The sequence below is a fragment of the Nuphar pumila genome, chromosome 5 (genome assembly GCF_984573655.1).
Source record: "Nuphar pumila chromosome 5, dmNupPumi1.hap1.1, whole genome shotgun sequence".
NCBI classification, from domain to species: domain Eukaryota; kingdom Viridiplantae; phylum Streptophyta; class Magnoliopsida; order Nymphaeales; family Nymphaeaceae; genus Nuphar; species Nuphar pumila.
Window position 1 is genome coordinate 16087541 of NC_143253.1, and position 16875 is coordinate 16104415.

Here is a 16875-nt window from a genome sequence, read left to right on the forward strand (position 1 = left end):
GTTACAGTGAGAACGGGGACAGGGAAAGTGAGCATGAAAGGGTCCCCCGACTCTCTCATTCTGATTTTTACTGGCGCAATTTTTGCGCCAGTAAATACGTGGGCCAGCAAGTCTTACTGACGCAATTTACATTCGCAAGCGGAGCAATGATTGTGCCAATAAAAACTTTTCACTAGCACTGAATTTGCACCCGTGAAAAGTCTTTACTGTAATCTTTGCGCTAGTGAAAATGTTTAATTGGAAAAGACTTGCAGCAAATCAAGCCCTTTTATTTATGTTATCTTTCGCAAGTGAGTAGGCATGATTTACCTCTCTCATCATAGCAGATCGTCATGTCCGCACTTGTAAGGACGATGCCAGCACTATCCACAGTAGCCTGAACTAGGCTTAAATCAGCTTCCGCTGCAGCTCGAAGTGCATCCCAAATTTCTGGTCAACAGCAAAGAAAGTTGGAATGAAATAGAAACCAGGGAAGGATACCATATCTATTTGGAGTCAAAAGTTGTTTGCAATGCTGCTAAAGACACTGTGGTAAGGAGTCAAATATCAAAACAAGTGCCAAATTTAAGAGTTTGCTCAACACAGGCTAAAGGAACAATGTGATATTACAGGTTATAAGTTGTGCCTATGATCAAGAAATGTCAACAATTCTAGATATTCCACAATCAACCTAACTGAGTTGCAATAGGCACATGTTCTTACCTCAAATAAGAGTATGTCTTCTTCTTCAGACCATCCTTCCTTCACACAATCTGAATTCAAATGCGTCACAGAAATATAGTCATGTAGAGGGTTGAGAGGAAGAGATAATAACATTGTTTTGTTCAAATAATGACCTTTTTCTGCACTGCCTGCTTGTTTTATTCTTAAAGTTTGAAGCAATCTCTTTCCAGCTGCATATGCACGACAGTTTTCTTTGTTAGATCATTTTTCTATAATTAAATTTGAATTTTTATTTAAAGAATATGATGTGGACATTATAAATGAAAAAAAAGACATATAAAACTTAGTGGAATATACATTCACTGTACATGATAAAAATGAACCAGGTCCAGCTGAATGTACCTTTGCAGTCCAAGTAATGTGCATCAGTTTTTGTGCATGCTTCTGATTTTGTAAGCTCATAGGAGCTCGACACCTAGCAGTCTTCTCTCCAAAGTCTTGGATGCCTTCATCATTCCCATCCTGTTAAGAACTCTCAAAGTCCCAGAACCCCAATACACATAAAAGAGAGATGGCTCTCCATGGCAATGTATGAAAAAGTACTGAAAATAAGCAGATCCATACCAGAGAGATTTATGGCGGGCTCTGAGCTTGGGCCTAATGGCCTAAACCCTCTGTTACCACTACAAACCTCATTTCTCCAAAATTCAAGACACCGACGATAGACAACTAAAATATGCAATCTGCTTGAGTTTTTCTAATAGGCAGAAGAAATTCAAACACCCTAGTATAGCAAACGTTTAAACGATGATGACCCAGGATAAAAGAAGATAAATCAAACACTGTTCTTTTTGTCTTCGTGATGAAACTGAAGCCTCAAGACCTGTTGGTTGAATGGTCATGCAGAATCTGATGCTCCACCTCTCAAAACTTTGAAAAGAAGTTAAACTCATCTATTTAATTGATCACATATCAGAACGCAAACGCTAAAAACCAAAACATGTTAAGCGATGATAATGAGAGCGGAAGCAGCAAGGAGGAGAAGAAGAAGGGCGTACCCGGGGCTGCTGCCTTCATAGTGGAACTCAAATTTGTCATCGTCTGAGTCATCAGAGGGCACAGCCTCATTGTGTTTGCCGTGGGAATCAGACTCCTTGGGTTTACGCGTTCCTCGTTCAAGCCATCAGGAGGAGGAGGACGACGACGAATGGCGAGAAGAAGAGGAGGAGCTGGTCTGCGTGAATGATAAGAGGGAAGCAACAGCAACATGAAGAAGATGCGATCTCCGGTGATCTCAGGAGGAGTGTTGGGAAACGATAGGCACACATCGATGAATCGACAAACAAATAAACGGGAAGAAAATAAAAGAAATCAAACCGGACAAGGAACAAAGATTTACATGGTTCGGCAAGAATTGCCAAAGTCCATGGCCCTATTGAAACCTGTTATTCAATTATGAGATGTGTTACAAAGGACATATGATCTTCTTTAAATCGAAGCAGGTTATATGCCCCCAGGGGAGTTAGCTACATCTCATGTTCCGGGGTCTCAAAGAGCACCACGTATGTAAGCATGTGCGTCTCGTATCCCTATGTTTGTCAGCATTAATTAGCGTTGGAGTTTGATGCGATTGCAAAGACTTAAGTACCCTCTTCTTCATTGGTGCAAAAAAAATGACGATTCTTGAAAAGGAGTGGTTGTAAAGACTTAAGTGCCCCGAAGATGATTATTTAAGACCTGGTCTCTGCACTGCAGGATTATCCGAGAAAGAAATCTCCCCTGGAGGAGGCAATGAACATCAACCCTCTCATTCTCTCTCTCCCTTCTCTTTCTGCTTCTGTGCACATCCAGTAGAAGATCCTACATTGCTCCATCAAGCACCGACTGACCTGCACATTGACTGTTGTGGAGCCTGATTAAGAGTTTTTACCCTTACAGGAGGAGGGTTTGGGGGCTCATCTCCCTGTTAGGAAAAACCACAAGCAAGCGACAATCAAAAGGAAACAAAGAACAAGAACGATCAAACAAAACACAAGAAGAACACAGATTTTACGTGGAAAAAACCCTCAAATCCGAGAGAGAGTAAAAAACCACGGCCGCCCAGAGAGAAATATTATTACTCTTAACAGACAATTACAACTCGGGAAAGAAAAGCGAGAATATAAACAAGGCAAGGGTGACAACCCTAACCCTAACCAAATTGGGTCGGATCCACTGAAAATCGGGACCCGCGCCGGGGGGAGCCCCCGGACCCCCCTTCCTGCAAGGGCAAAAACAGTGAATCAGGCTCCACAACTCATCAATCTCCCACTTGGAGACTGATAGAAAGAAAAAAATTTCTCCAACTGTCTTTCTTCCCAAACTCTTCTCTGAATCTCTGAAATGACATCCCTCCCTCATGCTCATTGAAGGAGTCCAACTGAGGCAATGCACAACCTCAGTTTCTCAGTGGTCACACCCTTTGTCAACATATCTGCTGGATTCTCGGCACCAAGAATCTTCTCTAATGACAATGTCTCATCATTTATCTTCTCTCTAATGTAATGATACTTTAATTGAATGTGCTTTGTCCTTGAATAAAATACTGGATTCTTTGCAAGGCACACGACACTCTGACTGTCACTGAAGAGAACACTTTTGTCTTGTTCCTTGCCAATCTCTTTCAGAAAATTCTTCAACCACACCATCTCCTTTCCGGCCTCAAAAATAGCAATATATTCAGCTTCTGTGGTTGAGAGAGCAACACATTTATGAAGTCTTGACATCCAACTGATCGCAGTGTTACCAAATGTAAACACATATCCAAAAGTGCTCTTCTGACCGTCCATGTCTCCACCAAGGTCTGTATCTACAAAACCTTGCAAGTGTGCATTTTTTGACCACGACACCCGGGACCCGCGTCGGGGGGAGCCCCCGGACCCCCCTTCCTGCAAGGGCAAAAACAGTGAATCAGGCTCCACAACTCATCAATCCCAGCGTGGGTAGCAGCATTCAACTAAATGAGTTGTAGATCCTGATTCAGAGTTTTTACCTTTACAGAAGAGGGGTCTGGGGGCTCCTCCCAGCGTGGGTAGCATCATTCAACTTGAAGAGTTGTGGAGTCTGATTCAAAGTTTTTACCCTTACAGAAAGGGGGGTCTGAGGGCTTCTCCCAGCGTGGGTAGCATCATTCAACTTGAAAAGTTGTGGAGTCGGATTCAGAGTTTTTACCCTTACAGAAGGGGGGTCTGAGGGCTCCTCCCAGCGTGGGTAGCATCATTTAACTTGATGAGTTGTGGAGCTTGATTTAGAGTTTTTGCCCTTATAGGAGGAGGGTTTGGGGGCTCCTCCCAGCGTGGATAACATCGTTCAACTTGATTCGTTGTGGAGCCTGATTCAGAGTTTTTGTCCTTATAGGAGGGGGGTTTGGGGGCTCCTCCCAGCGTGGGTAGCATCGTTCAACTTGATTCGTTGTGGAGCCTGATTTAGAGTTTTTGCTCTTACGGGAAGGGGGTCTGGGGGCTCCCCCCTGCACGGGTCCCGGATGTCGTGGTCAAAAAATACACAGGGTATCATGGTGAGAAAGACATATGTTTGTTTCAAGCAAGGTTGGAAGAAATCAATGGAAAATCCAACAATGAGCATGTCAGAATCAAGATGTGGATGTCAAGCGAGAATGGTGTTGTGCAACTCAAATAACACAGAATAATAGGGGTCTGGTTTTTAGTTAAAATAGGGAATGAAATGACAATATAAATCGCTAAAAAATTACAAGAATAAACTAGACTCAATAACGAAGTCACCATTTTTTACGAATTTGAAATATGACCTCCGGTTAGGGAGATATGACTCTGACAAGTTGGTCCTAATTCGGGTAGCGATTTACAGCGATTTGCTCACTGAATAACACTATAAATCGCTATAGTGATTTGCGAAAGACACTACAAATCGCTATAGTGAGATCTAACAACACTATAAATTGCTGTGGGGCTCGTTGGAGACCCAAAAACACTATAAATCGCTATAGTGATTTGCGAAAGACACTACAAATCGCTGTTGAAAAGCCGGATAACACTATAAATTATTGTGGGGCTCGTTGGAGACCCAAAAACACTATAAATCACTATAGTGATTTGCGAAAGACACTACAAATCGCTGTTGAAAAGTCAGATAACACTATAAATCGTTGTAGAGCTCGTTAGAGACCCAAAAACACTATAAATCGCTATAGTGATTTGCGGAATACACTACAAATCGCTGTTGAAAAGCTGGATAATACTATAAATCATTGTGGGGCTCGTTGGAGACCCAAAAACACTATAAATCGCTATAGTGATTTGCGGAAGACACTATAAATCGCTGTAGAAAAGTCGGATAACACTATAAATTGTTGTGGGGCTCGTTGGAGACCCAAAAATACTACAAATCGTTGTAGGAAAGCCCGATAATACTACAAATCGCTGTTGGAAGACCCCAAAATCAGTGGGATCCGCGCCGGGGGGGGAGCCCTCGGACCCCCCTTCTGTAAGGGCAAAAACTCTAAATCAGGATCCACAACTCATCAAGTTGAATGATGTTACCCATGCTGGGAGGAGCCCCCAAACCCCCTCCTGTAAGGGCAAAAACTATGAATCAGGCTTCACAACTCATCAAGTTGAATAATGCTACAGTCAGTGTGCAGGTCAGTCGGTGTTTGATGGAGCAATGTAGGATCGTTTGTTGGATGTGCACACAAGTAGAGAGAGAAGGGAGAGAGAGCGAAAGGGTTGATGTTCATGGCCTTCTCCTGGGAGAACTCTTTGCCTCGATTTCTTTTCTAGAGAGAAAGAGAGGGTTTTACACTGTTTTACAGAGAAAGAAGAAGAAAACTTTGAAGAGTCAACATCATCCTCGACTTTCTGGATGGAGGACATGTTTGTCCTTTTTTTGAACTGTTTTTTTTTCTTTTTTGAATGAAGGGCATTTTTGTCATTTTCTCAAACCATCGCTTTATGAGAAGAATAACAAGAAAGGGTACTTAAGTCTTTGCAACCACACCAGACTCCAATGCTAAGTGATGCCAACATACACGGGAATACGAGCCCCATGTGCTTATATATGTGGTGCTCATTCAGACCCCCAAACACAGACGTGGGATTCAGTGAATCATCGAGTGGAACATACACCACCATCTTCAAATAGAGGAAGCCTTACAAGGGGACTCTTATAGTTTGACCTTACAAGACGTCTAGGGTAAAATTATAAAATTATCTTAAAAAAATACAAGGAAAAGGAAAAAAAGCTCGACGCTCTTCCAACAAAGAGAAGGATGAAGAGGGAAGGGGCAAAGCAAGAGAAGGAAAAACACGAAAGAGGATAAAAAATCTCCGCATGTAAATTTAGCGAAGATTAAAAAACAAAAATTACTGGCACATTACTTTAGTGCACCAGTGAAAGTCACTTTTCAATGACGCAAGTTAAACCTGCACCAGTGAAAGTCATAAACTTTGATTTTTTTTGTGCCAAAAAAATTAGTATTCATTGGCGTACTTTTATAGTGTACTAGGGAAAATAAATTTTATTGGAGTGTACTTGATTCGTCAGTAAATTATGTGTTTTCACTACCATTTAACAAAATAGCACCAGTAAAAATGTAGCTTTACTGGTGCCCCAAGAGCGTGCACCAGTAAATCCCTATTTTCTTATATTCAAGCAAAGCCATCGATGCCAAAATTGTTATCTTTCCATCTCTCTCTCTCTTTTCTTCTTTCTTCCTCTTCCTCTTTGTTTCTCTCTCTCTCTCTCTCTCTCTCTCTCTCTCTCTCTCTCTCTCTCTCTCTCTGGGTCTCTCCCCTTTCTTCGTTCTTTTTTTTATTCTTTTTTTTTTCTTGATTAGATTTTTCAATTTTCTTTGATTATGTTAAATCTACTAAATAATTATGATTTTTTCTTTGATTTTCTTTAATTAAAGGATTTTATTTTGATTTTTATTGATTTTAACATTTTTTCTTTGATTTTTATTGATTTTATCATTTTTTCTTTAATTTTCATTGATTAAGGCTTAAAATCAAATATCTTTAAATAAGGATTTTTGGATTATTTATTATTTGTTTTCTTGCATTTTAGGGTTTTATGATTTATTTATAAAAAATATGAGTATGAACTCTTATTTTTATTTGTTTGGTTTTTGGTTTGTATATAAATATATTGCATTTTTCATTTTTGGTTTGTATATAAAATGAATATGAATATGCATTTTAGGGTTTTTGGTTTGTATGTAAAAAAAATTGAATTCTGACTTTTTTCTCAAATTACTCAAAATTTAAACATTTTTTTCTTACTTGGATCTAGTTTCAGATCTATATTTGATGCTAAAATCCATAATTTTTTGATAAACTTTTATAATTAAATTTAATAAAACATTGATTAAAACATTTATAAATATAAAAACATCAAATCTTATTTTTTTTTTAAATTACCCAAACTTTAATCATTTTTTAGTTTTTAGATCCAATCCGATATCGATATCCGAACTTAAAATTCATAATACACTACAAGAAAAACTCTAATTAGCGACGAAAAATTATGATGAATTTTTTCTGTCGTAAATTTAAGATAGATTAGCTAGAGAAAATTGTCCATTGCTAACATTCAAATTATTTGCGCAATTAGCGACAGATCAAATTCTGTCACGCATTCATCGTGACTTAGCGACGAATTCACGATAGAAACATTTTGTCTCTAACTTCGTCGCGACAGATCATCAGCATAAATTTTTTGTCGCTACACCATCGCAAATTTGCGATGGATGTGCGACAAAATTTTGCCATCGCGAATCCATCACTAAATTTCCCGTAAATCCCTAATGCGGGACCCTTTTCCCTTTCTGTTTCATTTGTCGCTCGCTCGTCCGCCTGTCGACCGACGACCTCCTCTATCGATGGCCTCTCGTTCCCTCTCCCGTTGCCGGAGGGTCGACGACCCCAGCCCACCGACAAATAACCCTCCCCCTTTTCCCTATGTTGGAGCCCCCCCCCCCCCTTCCCCCTATGGTTGCCGGAGGGCCAGTAGAGGCCCGATAGCCTCTGTCGGGCCCTCCCCACCCGTTTGTAGTCGGCGAGGGCTGGCAGAGGCCCTGATCGCCTCTGCCAGGCCCTCTCCTTGTCCCGATCTATGGCAGGATAGGGGGCTTTGCCCCTGTCCTTTCGAATGCCGACAACCCCCCCTGTCCTCTTGACTTCTCCTGCAGTGGGGCTCCGCCCCGCTGCCAAAGAATGATCGGCAAGGGAAGAAGCCACCTGCCCTTTTGTTTTCCCTGGCAAAGGGTGGCTTCGCCCCCCTTGTCTTCAATAATTTTGACAGGGGGCGAAGCACCAAAGCTCCTTGTTTGTTTTCTCAGCAGGGGGCGGATCCTCCTGCGGGAAAATTTTGCCTCGACAGGGGGCCAGTAACCCTGCCTGTCTCGCTTTCAGTAGAGGGTTGTGTCTCTTTATCCGGGCTCATTTTCGACAGGAGGCATTACCCTTCTTGTCATCGAGTAAATAACAATCATTTTAACACATTGTCTCCTGCAGATTCTGCAATGGATCCCGCTTGTGCCCTACGACCCGTGGTAAGTAACAAAAGCAACGCAAATCCGGTAAATACTCATGGTAAGTAAGTGATGCATGTGCATCACAAGTTATTTAATTTCTTGGATGCAACACTTTTCTGTTCACACACTCACTTAGTTGTGGATATCTAAGACTGCTTTGATGGAGCTCGGAAATCATGCTGAGCATGATTTTATGTATGAAAATAGAAGTGTTCTTATTTTTGGAGTTCGGATTTCATGCTAATTGTGGTATTAGTTAGCGAGATATTGGAGTGTGTTTGTTGCAGGTACATGTTTGACATTATTTTGATATGAATAATTTAAATGTATTGCAATGTTTGATGTGATTGTATCCATGCTTGCATGAAGTTACTTTCAATTTGATTATGACTTCCATGTGAAATTGTATCATGAAAACATTCTTCAAATGAATGTATCGTGTTATAAATGATTTTGCACATGAAAATGAATGATAAGTTATCAATGCTTCAAACATGTTTCAAATGAATGGTTTTGCACATGAAAATATTAAGTTATCAATGGATGCATTATTGTTCTTATGATTGAATGACACCATATATATATATATATATATATATATATATATATATATATATATATATATATATATATATATATATGTGTGTGTGTGTGTGTGTGTGTGTGTGTGTGTGTGTGTATGTATGTGATATATCAAATCATTACATCTATCATATATGCATGATAAATTTAACATTTTCTTCATCATAGTATTCTGATGATTCTCTTTTAACTAGTTAGGATAATATTTGTAACATTATACGATAAAATGACTGCAAACCGTGAATGGATGTATCGTAGGATAGTTGACAATGAGGTATCACTTAAATATATGGATGGTGTTGACAATTTTGTTGAATTTGCAATGGCAAGTGTCAGTACAGTGGATCCCATAGGTCAGATTAGGTGCCCCTGCACGATGTATAAGAACAATCGATTTGTAGAACCTAATGACGTTAAACATTACCTATATAGGAAGGGTTTTGTGAGTGATTATCAGAATTGGATGTTTCATGGTAAAGAATTTAAGAACAATTTTGATGCACGGGTGGATATAGTGCATGATAATTCATATGTGGATTTGATATTTGATGCTGCATGATCAAAACTGGGTTTTGCTATTGGTCCTAGTGATGTACCAACTGGGGTAGAGGAAGAAGCACCAAACGATGCAACTAGTAGATTTTATGATTTACTTAGAGATGCTAATGAGTCACTTTAGAATATTTGTGAGAGTCACACTATCTTGTCAGTAGTTATTCAACTACTGAATTTGAAGTCCGAGTATAATTTAAGTAAATCATATTTTGATCGTCATTGCGCTATTGTGAAGAGTATGTTGCCCACAGATGAGAAATTGCTACAAAATTTCTATCGTACAAAGGTAATGGTCAACGCTCTAGGTATGGGGTATCGAAAGATTGATGCTTATCCAAATCACTGCATTTTGTATTTCAAGGATCAAGAAAAAAATAGATCATGTCTGTCATGTGGGCATCCTCAATTCAAGTCAAAGACAAGAGATAATGGTAGCACAAGGTCAAAAGAAGTGTCATACAAGTCGCTATGCTACTTTCCGCTCACCCCTAGATTGCAACAATTGTATATATCTTCGAGGACAGCTAAACACATGAGATAACATGAAAATAAAGTTCGACATGATGAAGACAAGATCACACATCATGTTAACGCGAAAGCTTGGAAGTACTTTGATCATACTCATTAGACCTTCTCAATGGAAGTAAGAAATGTTAGGCTCGGTTTATGTACAAATGGATTTAATCCATTTGAGGGTAGATCAACTACATACTCGTGTTGGCCAGTATTTGTCACCCCATACAACCTTCCTCCAAGCTTGTGTATGAAGCGTCAAAATCTTTTCTTGTCTCTATTGATCCCTGGTCTGACCTATTCGGGCCAAAATCTTGATATATATTTAAGGTCATTGATTGATGAACTGAAAATACTGTGGAATGACGGTGTTCTCACGTACAATGCCCACCAAAAACAAAACTTCAATATGAAGGTCAGTGAATACCCTGTATATGGTATGTTATCTTGTTGGAGCACACATGGAAGGTTGGCATGTCCGTACTGCATGGAAGATACAAAATCTTTTAGATTAAAGCATGAAAAGAAGTCGTGCTGGTTTGATTGTCACTGTCGATTTCTACCTAGTGACCATTCGTTCCGACGACAAAGAAATGTGTTTCGAGCAGATACAACTAAAATGGAAGGTCTATGTATAAGGTTGTCTGGCATAAAGATTTTAAGAAGATTGCAATACTTTTCATATGGACTAACATATGCCCGTAGCCCGACGTTCTTCCTTGGATTTGGGAAGGATCACAATTAGACAAAGAAATCTATATTTTGAGAACTACCATACTGTCCAACGTTATTGATATGACATAATTTGGATGTGATACATGTAGAGAAAAATATGTTTGATAATGTGTTCAATACGGTAATGAATGTCAAAAAGAAAATGAAGGATAATTCGAAGGCCCATATGGATTTAAAAGTAATATATAAAAGACCAGAATTGGAACTCAAAAAATACAATGGCAAAGTACTAAAACCAAAGGCAATGTATGTGCTTGGACCAGATCAAATAAAGCAGGTATGTTAATGGTTGAGACAGTTGAGATTTCTAGATGGATACGTCTATAACATTGCTTGGGCTGTGAAGATAGACGAAGGACAATTATATGGGTTGAAGAGCCATGATTATCATGTCATTATGCAACAGTTGATACCCCTAGCATTCCATGATACGTTAGACAAACCTATATGAGGGGTATTATCCGAGTTGAGTAGATTTTTTAGAATATTGTGCGCATCGAAAGTCATAGTATCTGAGGTAAAGAATCTCGAGGAATCTGTCGTCACTACTATTTGTCAGCTAGAGAAGATATTTTTGCCAGCATTTTTTGATGTTATGGAACATTTGATCATACATTTGTCATATGAACTAAGGGTTGGTGGTCTTGTGCAATATCGGTGAATGTGCCCATTTAAAATGTATATGTTTTTATATATTTTTCTCTTCAATGCTATTGAGAAATTTATTGTAATCTGAGATGTATGTTATTGACAGATACATGTAAGGTTCAGAATAAAGCAAGAATAAATGGCTCTATTTGTGAGGCGTACACTTTAGAAAAAATTTTAAATTTCTCATCTATGTACTTTGAACCTCACGTTCCAACACATTACATATGCCCACCTCGTAATGATGATGGAGAACAATTTACTGTAACTGACAAACTGTCAATATTTCAACCACTTGGGCATGCCTTTGGCAGTTGCCAGTCATGACTCTTGGAAGATCGAGAACAAGATGCAGCATAAATCTATATCCTTTTTAATTGCTCAGCAATCGACCCATACATCGAGTAAGTATACTTAATATGTAACAATAAGTTTTATACGTGCATACATGATTCAGTAATATAAGTAATTGTTAAGTGCAAACGATTTGATCTGGAGTTGCGAAGAGAACTTCCACATCTCACTGTTGCAGAAGTACAAAAAGAATGTGAAAATAAGTTTATGGCATAGTTGAAAGAGTTGGTAAGGATGATGACATACATTCTTTCCGTGTAAACAATAATAAGTTACTTAATTGGTCATGATCACAATCATTTTTTATGCCTATAGGTTCGCCATGGTGATATTAAAGATCAAGGAATATGTGATTTACAAAATGGTCCGACCAAAGTTGTGCAATGTTACAACGGGTACATCGTAAATGATTATCGATTCTATACAAAAGACTACGATGTAAACAACTTAATAATAAATAGTTGCATGTGTGTCAAGGGTAGCAGTTACGATGAAAATGAACATGACTACTACGGTGTTATAAAAGAAATAATGGAGTTGACTTACTTAGGCATAAATAATAGGGTAACTTTATTCAAGTGTCATTGGTTTGATCCCACAATAATAAGAGTCGACAAAGCCTCAAACATTGTGGAGATGAATCATAAATCAAAGTTTAGAACATATGAACCATTCATATTAGCCTCGCAAGCTCAACAAGTTTACTATACTTCATATCCGAGTACAAGAAAGTAAGATAGAAATGAATGGTGGCTAGTTTGCAAGGTGAAGTCTAAACTATACCCCAAGTATGATCAATTACAGGAAGACAAGTTAACTTAAGAGAGTGATTACTATCAATCAGATGATATGTATGACTTCTCTTATGGTCACAATGTCGTGTATGGTATGCATGTCATATCTCCATTGGTCGATGGCGCATGCATGGAAGAATGTGATCCAAATGATATACCAAGTAGATGAGCACCCAATGAAGAAGAAGAAGATAACGAAGATGAGGAGGAGAAAGAAGAAGAATATGAAAGTCAAACAAGTGATGATGAAGAATTCTCGAGCTAGTGAAATACATCTTGTAATACATACCTCTCTTTGATGTGAATAATTTGAATGCATTAAAATGTATTGCAATAACTTGAATGATTTGAATGCATTGCAATGTTTGAATGTATTGCATAAAGTTATTTTCGATTTGATTATGTATCTTCGATATGTATAGAGTTATGATCTGAATGTTTTGAAATGTATTGCAATGACTTGAATGATTTGAATGTATTACAATGTTTGAATGTATTGCATGAAGTTATTTTCGATTTGATTATGTATCTTCGATAGGTATAGAGTTATGATTTGAATGTATTGAAATATATTGCAATGACTTGAATGATTTGAATGTATTGCAATGTTTAAATGTATTGCATGAAGTTATTTTCGATTTGATTATGTATCTTCAATATGTATAGAGTTATGATTTGAATGTATTAAAATGTATTACAATGACTTGATTGTATTGCAATGTTTGAATATATTGTAATGTTTGAATGTATTGCATCAAGTTATTTTCGATTTGATTATGTATCTTCGATAAATATATCATTATGATTTGAATGTATTACAATGAATTGAATGATTTGAATGTATTACAATATTTGAATGTCTTATATGAAGTTATTTTTTATTTGATTATGTATCCATGAAGATATAGAGTTGTATAACCGATCCAATTGTATTGCAAGTTAATGATAAGTTATCCATGATTAGCAAGTGATGTCATATCTTCTGTTTTGATGTATTGCAATATTTGATGTGAATGATTTGAATGTATTGAAATATATTACAATGATTTGAATGATTTGAATGTATTATAATGTTTGAATGTATTACATGACATTTTTTATTTGTTAGAATATGGTTTATGGAGGTTACAGTGGTCGAGCACCCAGTCTCAACCTTCATCTTCACGGGCTGCTTTGATAGGTATATCATTTAACTAATTATATACTTGATTAGTTTAGATGTGCATTATGTGGATTTCTAACTCATTTTTCTATAGATGATGTTTTGCCTGCACATGACCCACCTACACCAACTGTTCATACAAGTCACGAGACAACGCTGGATGTAAAGTCTTCTCAGTCTGACACACGATGACTCATTCAAATAGTGTATATCGATAATCGACCGTAAGTATTTTATTTTCATTTATCCTATACTTATCTTATAAATACTGTATATTGATAGTTAATGTGTATCAATTCATGTGCAGTATGAGGTTTAAGCCAAAAAGAAGTAATATGAGAGATTAGGCATTCACTAGTTCAACATCTACCAGGACCGGTCGCTCAATGGAAAGAGTATCCGAAGGAGGTGTTTGGCAGATTGTGATCCTCATTCATGGTATACAATCATTTCTCAGAGTTAATATGTTTCATATTTAATTTTTTGTTATAATTATATCTACTAACTTTTTGAAATTATTTATAGGCTTTGAATCGCTTCGCGACTACGATGGAGGAGCAGGATGCGAGGAAGGTGTTACAAAAGGTGACTGCCAATCGATTTGCAGACATGCTGCACAATATGAAAACTGCAGCAAAAAAAATATCTGGTGGGATAGATGATCTACTATAGTGGAAGGGCCATGGACCTCCTACTATCAGGTCAAATGTTTGGGATGCAATGTGCGATAAGTGGGTGAGACATGAATTTCAAAACCGCTCAGCGAAGGCCGCACAAAACCGAGCGAAGATGCCCAATACCCATCCACACATAGGTGGATCTAGGACTTTTGAGCGCCACCTGAAGAAAATGGTAACTCATCAATATATATATATATATATTGTTAATTTTATAAGTATTGTTGCATACATGTTAAATAAATTTTTTTATCATTTAACTTCGTAGGAAGCAGAAAATGAGACATTGTGCCATACAAGGATGTGTCTGTTGAAACACATAAACGTAAGACCACAGGAGAGTTCGTATAAGAGAAGGTGAGAATGACAATGGTGTGTATTTATTGTATTAATAAACATTATAATATACAAGTTATCATAAACATTCTAATTCTTAATTATTAATCCACATTGTAATCATTACTTTGTAGGAGTCATACGAACAATAAATGGTAGAGCGAAATGGCGATGACTCCACTCAACATCCGCTTTTTGATCCTGCAGCATGGGTGACTGCAACAAGCGAACCCAAAAAGAGTCGTGTGTTCAGGTTTTGGAGTAATATGAACACCTCACCAGTCGTTGCCTCCTCCAGTCACGTCTCACAGAGTTTTCCCACCAGTATCAGCTCTAAGCATTCGACTGACCCGCCTAATTCTTGGGATGTTGTCTGCCAGCTTGTTAAGGACACAATGTGTGACTATTTATATGAAGCAATTTCTGACGTTGTCCGTAATGAGTTATGCATCTTTTTTTGGGACGGGGGAACTTCGTCTGTGGGTGCCTGTCAGGTATGAAAGTTTCATGTGATTTGTTTTATGTCGTTAGATTTTAAGCTAGTATATGCATGATTAGAACACATATTTGCATGATTGAATTATTATGAATTTTTTATGTCAACCTTAGAACATATCTGAATTTTGTTAATATCCTTCACTTTATTGCTAGCTAGATTATGTGTAATTCACTCATATTATTTTGATTGCCTTAACTTAGGTGCATTGCATGTAATTTATTTTATTATATTTTGTTTATCAATACTAACCTTTATTTTCTCTTGTAGGATGCTGGAGATAATCAGCATAGAGGAGCTGAAGGAGCAGATCGAGACAATGAAGAAGATGACGCATAAAATATTAGGGATGATTAGATTCATGTGTTGAATTTATTGTACCTTTTTGTTGTTTCAAAAGAAAATGTTTGTAAATGTTCACTTGTAAATAATTAGAACTTGACGAGGATTATAGTGGATCGATAAATTGTTTTAGTTGCTTTTTATATTTTTTTTATGTGTATTTTGTTTTTATACACATGAAATATAAATTATACAGGAAATATAAATTGTATCACGAGAATTTTTTCTCGATATTTATATTTTAAACAAATTTTTTTTAAATTTTTTTTATTGTTTGCGATGATATTATCCGTCGCTATTTAGTATTGGCGTCTAATTTCGCGATGGATTAGGAATGAATATTTATCCATCGCAAAAGTGAATCACCCAATGATTTGCGATGAATTTTAATCCATTGCTATTGTAGCGATAGAATTAGGGATGAATTTTAATCCGTCGCCAAACCAAATCTCTGCAGATTAACGACGACCTTGCGTGAATCATGTCATTCGCTAATTCATCACAAATTAGCTATAGAACTAACGACAAATAGTTTCTGTCGCTAATTAGCGACTAGAATTTTGCGATGAAAGTTAGCCGTCGTTAATTTGTCGCTAATCCGTCACTAAACTCTATAACAACGGATTGGTGATGGATTAGCGACAGATTGAGGTCGTCGCTAATCCACAGATTTCTTGTAGTGATAAACATGTTAAAACACTCATGGTTAGGCAAATTGGGTCATACTATCCAAAACTCATTTCGTTCGGACAAGCCATCAAACATACCCTAAAAGAAGATATTGCTTGATTTGTTCTCCCCTACCGCGTTGCACATCAAGAAACGTTACACATTACTTTAGGACTATTTTAACTCTATACAAAATACTTTAGTACTATTTTAATATTGCTAATCAATGTTGTTAAAATTGGTTTAGTAAATAGAATCGATTTGTTAAAAAAACTCTTTGAATCAAATATACTCATTTGTGCATCGGTACTTTTTCACCACAAGAAGACATGTGTCATAAAAAAATAAAAATATTTATAAAATACTAGCTGAATCTAGGAGTAAACATCGACCTGGGCTAGGTTAGCCCGATTAGGGCCCAATAAGGGCCCGATTTGTATTGAGTCCCAAGCCAGGCCCGACTCGACCCAATTACAATTGGCCTTGGGTCAGGTCAGGTCAGGGCTGGGACCTTTAAGCTAGGTCGGGATCTGTGCATTTTGAACATGGGCGCGACCTGATTAGTACTCGAGCTCGGCTTGACCCAAGCCTTGGTTGCAAAGTGTGGCCTGAGCCTGACCTGATTCGGGCCAAGTACTTGAAGTCTGTCTGGCAGTCTGGCTGTTAGAAATTCATGTCTATACATACGCATATGCTTGACTATATATATATATATATATATATATATATATATATATATATATATATATATATATATATATATATATATAAGTGTATGTCGGATATAGATGAATTCT

General features: G+C 37.5%; 1 long non-coding RNA gene across 1 annotated transcript; it reads right to left on the reverse strand.

The window, feature by feature from the left end:
• Positions 1–248: 248 nt before the first annotated feature.
• LOC149836928 (uncharacterized) lies at positions 249–1139 on the reverse strand. Its single transcript, XR_016432072.1, has 4 exons — positions 1066–1139; positions 837–893; positions 703–752; positions 249–429 (listed from the first exon to the last, which is right to left on the reverse strand). It is a non-coding gene; the product is annotated as an uncharacterized LOC149836928 (long non-coding RNA).
• Positions 1140–16875: the final 15736 nt, after the last annotated feature.